The sequence below is a fragment of the Sinocyclocheilus anshuiensis genome, unplaced genomic scaffold, assembly GCF_001515605.1.
Source record: "Sinocyclocheilus anshuiensis isolate Anshui unplaced genomic scaffold, SAMN03320099.WGS_v1.1 scaffold373, whole genome shotgun sequence".
Lineage (NCBI taxonomy): Eukaryota > Metazoa > Chordata > Actinopteri > Cypriniformes > Cyprinidae > Sinocyclocheilus > Sinocyclocheilus anshuiensis.
Genome location: NW_015537962.1, coordinates 1219706 through 1226673, shown reverse-complemented (window position 1 = coordinate 1226673; position 6968 = coordinate 1219706).

Here is a 6968-nt window from a genome sequence, read left to right as displayed (position 1 = left end):
TATAATATTTTTCTATATAAAAATGTAAATACATTAAAATATTTTTAACAACAATTTACCAGTTTATATATATTTTCTACATTTTTTTGTTTGTACAGTACAGTTGCATTAGCTCAGATGAAGTAGGGGCAGATAGATTTAATGGAAACTTGTCATTAAAATACAAGTGTATCTTTCATGCCTGAGGGAGGTCAGATAATGTGTGTTTACAGAAGATAGAAAGGTAAAGTTTGTGTGTGTACATGTTTGGAGTGTCATTCTGATGAGACCGATGTTTATGTGGCTATTGTATGAAACTAGGTGCTTGTCATAGTGCAGTCGGCCATCAATGTCACATTCACCTGCTATAGCCGGTAGAACATAAAGCACTACATTACTAGCAAAGCTAAGGCTGTGGGTTTGGTTGAAAAAAAAAGAAAGATGCACACCTTGATTTCAGTGAGCTGATTTGTATAAAAATGTCTGTAAACAACAGAATTGCTGGTAAATAGTCATTCTGACATGTCGTTATAAACGACACACAGTGACTACTAGTGAGGTCTTTTTAATTGAATTGAATAAAAATGTATTTAATATAAAATGTAATTTAATTAAAGAATTTAATGTAATAATTTACTAATTTAATTTATGGCAAACTGCAATCATATCAATTTCACTGATATTTTATTTAATATTTTAAGTTTTCATTTTAATTTTAGCAATTAATTTTAAATTTAGTAATTGTGTTTTGTATTTTTGTTATTTGTTTGTAATTGTTATGTCATTTTTTAAACACTATAATTTAGAACGATGTTTTTTTATTTCAGTTTTAGTTTTAGTTCAGTTTTAGTTTTTATTTATTTCCAGCTACATTTTGTCTTAAATTTATTTCAGTTAGTTGCCAAGGCAAAATGTATAATTTTTGTTTAGTTACATTTTTTCAATCTAATATTATATTAGAGCATTTATTTCAGCTTTATTTCAATTAAAAAAATGATTAATAGTTTTAGTTTTAGTTAATAATAAATAAAATGACCAGGCACACACACACACACACACACACACACACACACACACACGCACACACACTTTTATTTATTATTGGATTATTTTACCTTCCAGAAATGCACAACTAGTTAGCATTTCTTGTTTAATTTGAATATTAATGGATGGATTTTGCTCAAGGAAAAAGTTTTAAAAAACCTTTAACTGACATGATGCTATATCTAACTGTATTGTATGCACCAAAAACTAAACAGCAAATTGAAACTGAATTGAAAGCCATCATACGGTTTGAATTTTATACTGTTATCCTTTTTATTTTTCTTCTGCACAGTTTTCTGCAGTTTATTTACAGGATAATTTATTTACTTTTCTTTACTGCTTAATGTACATAATCATTAGATTAGATACACTTTATTTTGTGTGTATAGATATATATGCATGTATATATTTATTCATTATTACTTCATTTTCAGTTTTTCTTTTGCTGCCTTTCCAGGAATTTGAAGATTAATTGAGCACTCACAAAGAAAACATTCAGATATATTTACATATTTATTTGATTAATGATGCATATCGATGCTGGTTAGTTGCCTTTATATCGATTACACAGTGGTTTTTAAGTAGACAAAGGAGGACTCAACACATCCAGACAGAGCACAGACATTTTACATCATCATCACATTTTTTACCCGTTATGAATATATCCCCTGGAAACACGTTCACTCGTACACATACTGTAGTATTACACATATTTTGCCATCAATGACAGAAGCTTTCCCAGACACACACACGGCTGAGTCTCAATGCTGTAGAGCGTTTAGCGCAGTGTGTGAGGTTGTTTTTCACTTGGTGATTCATCACTTTCCCCTACGCTGAAATGACGTACGTGTATATCAGGTTACAGTCAGAGTCTTGACCCCAGAGCGGCTTCAATGAATGCGGGAAATCCAGTCCAGCTCAGACAAGTTTATTCAGTCACACTGCTCGTTCCTGCAGAAGGGCCCCTTCTTTCTTCCCCCATGTGTGTGTGTGTGAGCGTCTGCACACACTTTCATAGCCAAGTTCAGATGGAAAAGCTCACTCAGCGAATAGACTAATTCCTGCAGCCCGCCGTCTGAGCGTCCTATACAGCTCAGCATGCATGTTTGCATTCACATACTGCTGTTGCACTTGGCACCAGTCTCAGAAACAGCTCCTCCTTTCCCAGTACAAGTTGCATGACTGTTCGATTTCCCCGCACTGAGCCACGTCTACCTCCGAAGGCGCCTGGCCGAAGGGATTCTCCTCAAGCGTTGAGCTTTGATCATCCTGGGCCTGCGGTCGGTCCGGGACGCCCTGAGTGTCGCAGAGCCCTTCCTCCATGTAGATTTGGAGAAAAAGCAGAGCAGAAAGCAAAACCAGCCAACGTCTGGCAGGATCTGACTCCTCTTTTGGCACGATCTTCCTCAGGCCAGGAGGGTAAAGGACCCGTCGAGGACGAGGTCTTTGTGGTCTGGAGGGTTTTGGGGAGATTGAAGGCGACAATGCAGGCTTTTCTCCATCTCCAAACCTTTCCACACCAGAATGAGGATGTTTTGAGGATGCAGAGCACATCGTTTTTGGGGTTCTGTTCTTGAAAATCAAACAGTTTGCCTCTCTTCTGACTCTTTTTCTGAAAGATCTCCTCTTAGTCTCAATTTTTACCACTGGCTACCGTCTATTCTTTCTTCTCTGCTTATTTAAATTCTCCTTTTTATAGATGCACTTGGGATGGGTGTAACCTGCACACCTGAGGTTTCTGGGCCCGCCTTGTGTTCGGTTGATTGGTTCCTTGGGTTATTTTTAGAGATGCACATGTCTGTTTACCCTTGCGACCTCCTCTCCACCTTTGACAGGGGAAGCCCTCACACTCTGTGACATGCCTCACATGCTTGCTAATTTTCTGTTTCATTTGTTGCAACCGTTAACTGTTTAAGCATGTCGCTTCAGATGCTGATTAATATCACAATATTGCAACATTTTTGTGGCTTTTCAAATTAGTGTGTTTTCAGGAACGCCTTGGCTTGCTACCCTAAGGGAACAAACACAATCTATACATGCTCTTTCAACAATTCTCAGGCTTTTAGTGTAAGTTAGAAGCTCTGCAACTGCTTTTTGCTTGATCATGATGTAAGTTGAGCATTGTGTTGAAACAAAATGTAAGATATTGGGTGTTCCTCGTTGCTTGCATTTCCATGCAGACCACATTGCCTCCTTTCTCTATTGTTTGTTAGAGAAGTGCAACTGCGAGACAGCCAGGCGGGGTCTAGTACATCAGGCCCAGAACAGGTTCTCATAAATGGGTTTGGGTTATGTATACTTCACGCACGCGCACACACACACACACACACACACACACACGTTTACTTAGCTTATCTAAATGGGGACATTCATGCCCTAACCCCACCCCTCACAGAAAACGTTCTGCATTTTTACAATTTTAAGAAAACTTTGTTTAATTTATTTTTATACCAGTTTTACTAATGAGGATGTCCCCAAAGGGAGGTTTTTGGAGATTTTGTCATGTTTAGCTCACTTTTGGGTACAGATTTGTCCCCAAAATATGTTTACGTAGGTACACACACACACACACACACACACACACACACACAATGTATATATATATATATGGTATATTTAAATTGTATATATAAAATGATAATAAGCTGGCAATTTTATGGACAAGTATTTTATGATGGCACAAAGAACATATTAACAATTAAACACATAATATATATATATATATATATATATATATACACACATATAGATATAAGTGCAAAATATAAGTTGACAAATAGATGAATATTAGTCCAGTCTTCAGTGTCACATGATCCTTTAGAAATCATTCTAATATGCTGTTTTGGTGCTCAAGTAATATTTCTTATTATTATCACTGTTGAAAACAGATGTAACAATGTAGAAGTCTTTACTGTCATTTTGATCAATTTAATTCATCCTTGATTTGAAAGTGATACATGAATTGAAACAGTATCCACACGTGCTGCTGGTGCTGGTTTGAAGACAGTTCTCAGAAAATGTTACTAAAAGTCCTCCGTGATAATATCACTGACATCTAAATGGTATAGCGAGCGGCCTGAGGCACAACGAAAGCAGACAGAAAATCCTGGGCGTTTCTGAGATCTCATGGAGACACCTGAAGGAGAATGTTCAGTGATTTTACATTCCGCACAGGATTATTTTAGACACTGACCTTCAAAGTACTCCTCATAAATACTCATTTGTTCCACTGTGGCCATGGAAACCTGACAATTCACTCATCTGAAGAACAGGCTCCTACACACATGACTGATGGGCAGTAGAGTCAGATTTGAATTTTATAACAGTCCTTATAATCACCACCCACACAAACATTGAAAATGTGCAATTAGTGTTTATCAGGATGTATTTGTTTTGGGTGAGTGATGGGGTCACGTTATCTTTTAGATGATGCCGTAGTTGTGAATGATTTCCACTTCGTGACCGGCTGTTTGTGGAGGCGTGTTTATATAGTAGCTGCCGCATCACTCACAAATGAACTTACACATAGGTCATGCACAAACTCTTAAGTTGTTAAAACATTTAGGATCAGCCTCAGCCTCAACTACCCAATGTCAGAATGAACAATGTAGTTCTAACCCTTGATATTGCTTTTATAGCTAAAATAAAGATTATACAATGCATAGTCAGATTCTGAGACTTGTAACCACATTATATTAAATTTATCTAACAAAAGTTTTATAAAAAACGTGAGTATCAAAAACAGTAACACTTGATTCATTTTTGTGCACCAATAATAATAATATATACACAATAATAATAATAATAAAAATATGCACTAATTCTATAAGAATATACATTTGTTGAATGATTGATTGATTATATTTATATACTATATATTCTATTATTTACATAAAAATCTTTTTTATTTTTAAGATTTAAAAATCTTAAATTTGTGTGTGTATCTCTATAAGCATACATTTATGTATTATTTATTTAATGAATTAAATTGAGTTTGTCGTCATCAAGACATTGCTTTGCAATAGCTAAAGTTGTCTTTTTAGTGTGTTGCTGGTTCTGGGTGGTTGCTAGGTGGTTTCTTCCTGGCCTAAGTTAAAAGAGCCCAATCCTAAGACTCTATATGATATTCTGGTCCCTAAATATGGCTTGGGGGCCTCTTTTAGTGTATGTGTATTTTTTTTATCTTTTATAGTCTGGCAGATCAAAATCAAATCCACTTCAGAAATCATTCACATCTGTACACTCTCAGAAAAAAAAATAAGGTACAGACGCTGTCAGTGGTACCCTTCTAAATTGCACCATTTAGGTATTAAAATGTACCTCTGAGGTACTAATTTGCACCCTTTAGGGAGAAGAAAGGTACAGAGGTGTATCTTTTGAAAAGGTACCACCCCAGAAGGCACACTCAAAAGGTACATTATTATACCTTATTTATCCCTAAAGGTGCATATTAGTACCTCAAAGGCACATTTTAGGTACTAACATGCACACTTTAGAGATAAAAATGTACCTTTTGAAAATTGTACCACCCCAGTGACAGCTTTTTAACCTTTTTTTTTTTTTTGAGAGTGCAGGACAAAGGCCAAAGAGTTTGTTTAAATCACTAACCGTAAGCAATAATAATAGGATTCTTGCCTTACTAAAATAATAGAGTTCATTCTACAATAAGTGCATGCCAGGAAACTGTTTTCATTTCCACACAGGAGGTAAAACTGATGTTAACAGACCTGAGATTTGCTTCACTCTTATTGAAACTCTGGCTGTGCAAAAGCAGGAGTTAAGTTTTTTTTTTTTTTTAGTGCAGTGTGTTTTCAGTTCCTGATTTAATAGGATATTTTGTACGTTTTTATCCGGGTTGCTTCACCGTGTTTTCCTGTTTCCATTGCAATCTGCCACTTTAAACAACTTCATATTTAAAATCAATTTAATAAAGAAGCAAATGTGCAAGTCTATGGTATTGTATAATGTACAGTAGTGCAGCAGTGGAAAGTTCTGGTGCGCTGAAAGATCCTGTTGCAGTGAAATTGCTGGCAGCTATGGAAAGTCAGTCTGGTGTTGGGCTGAACCACAAAACGGAGGAATGTCCTGGCCCTCTTCTCTATCTTCCCTCGGATATTAACTCTTTGCTCACAATAGCTGCACGCAATCTAGAGATCAGACACACAATCAAACCTTCACGCTTGACCCGTTACCTTTCAAATGTTTTCTTATTTTGCCAAATGACACAAAGGACAGTAATGCTTCTTTGCAAACTCTAAATCGGTTGTGGTGCTGTTTGCTGTATTGTCAGTTTGTGTGAGACACAAAAATTAGACCCCTCCAGCACCTCCACTGCCTTTTCAACTATTTTGAATCACACTGATTTACCAGAAAGTTCAAAGCACATAATTGAACTGACTATAAATGCTGCTGTCAAGATTATGCATGTCTCAACATTGACACTGCTTGGCACGTGTTTTATTTCCTATAAAAAGGTGGGAAAGTGTGCAGGGAAAAAGAAATGAAAGTAACTATGCAGAATTAGAACAGGGAGTTATGGCTTTATACAATATATCATGTATAAATAAATAAATAAATATATATATATATATATATATATATACACACACAAAATTAATTAATTACTTTTCCCTTAAAGTAAGAGGTTACTCTTAATTTTTTTCTGTAATTTAATTCGCAATTGCACTCAGATGTCAAGTACAGTAAAAATCTAGTTAATAATTATCAAGTCTTACAATACAACAGAATATTAAACAACAAATGTTTATACCAGTACATTAAAAATGACTTGTGGGGACTTGTTCAAAGTATTATAAATCAATTTATTGAATCAGACAGACTCATGACAAATTATGCTAAAAATTGCAGATGTATTTGAAATTATGCTTTACAAAAAAGTGCATAAGCACTTTTTTTTTCTTTTACATTTTGCACAGATTTTAACC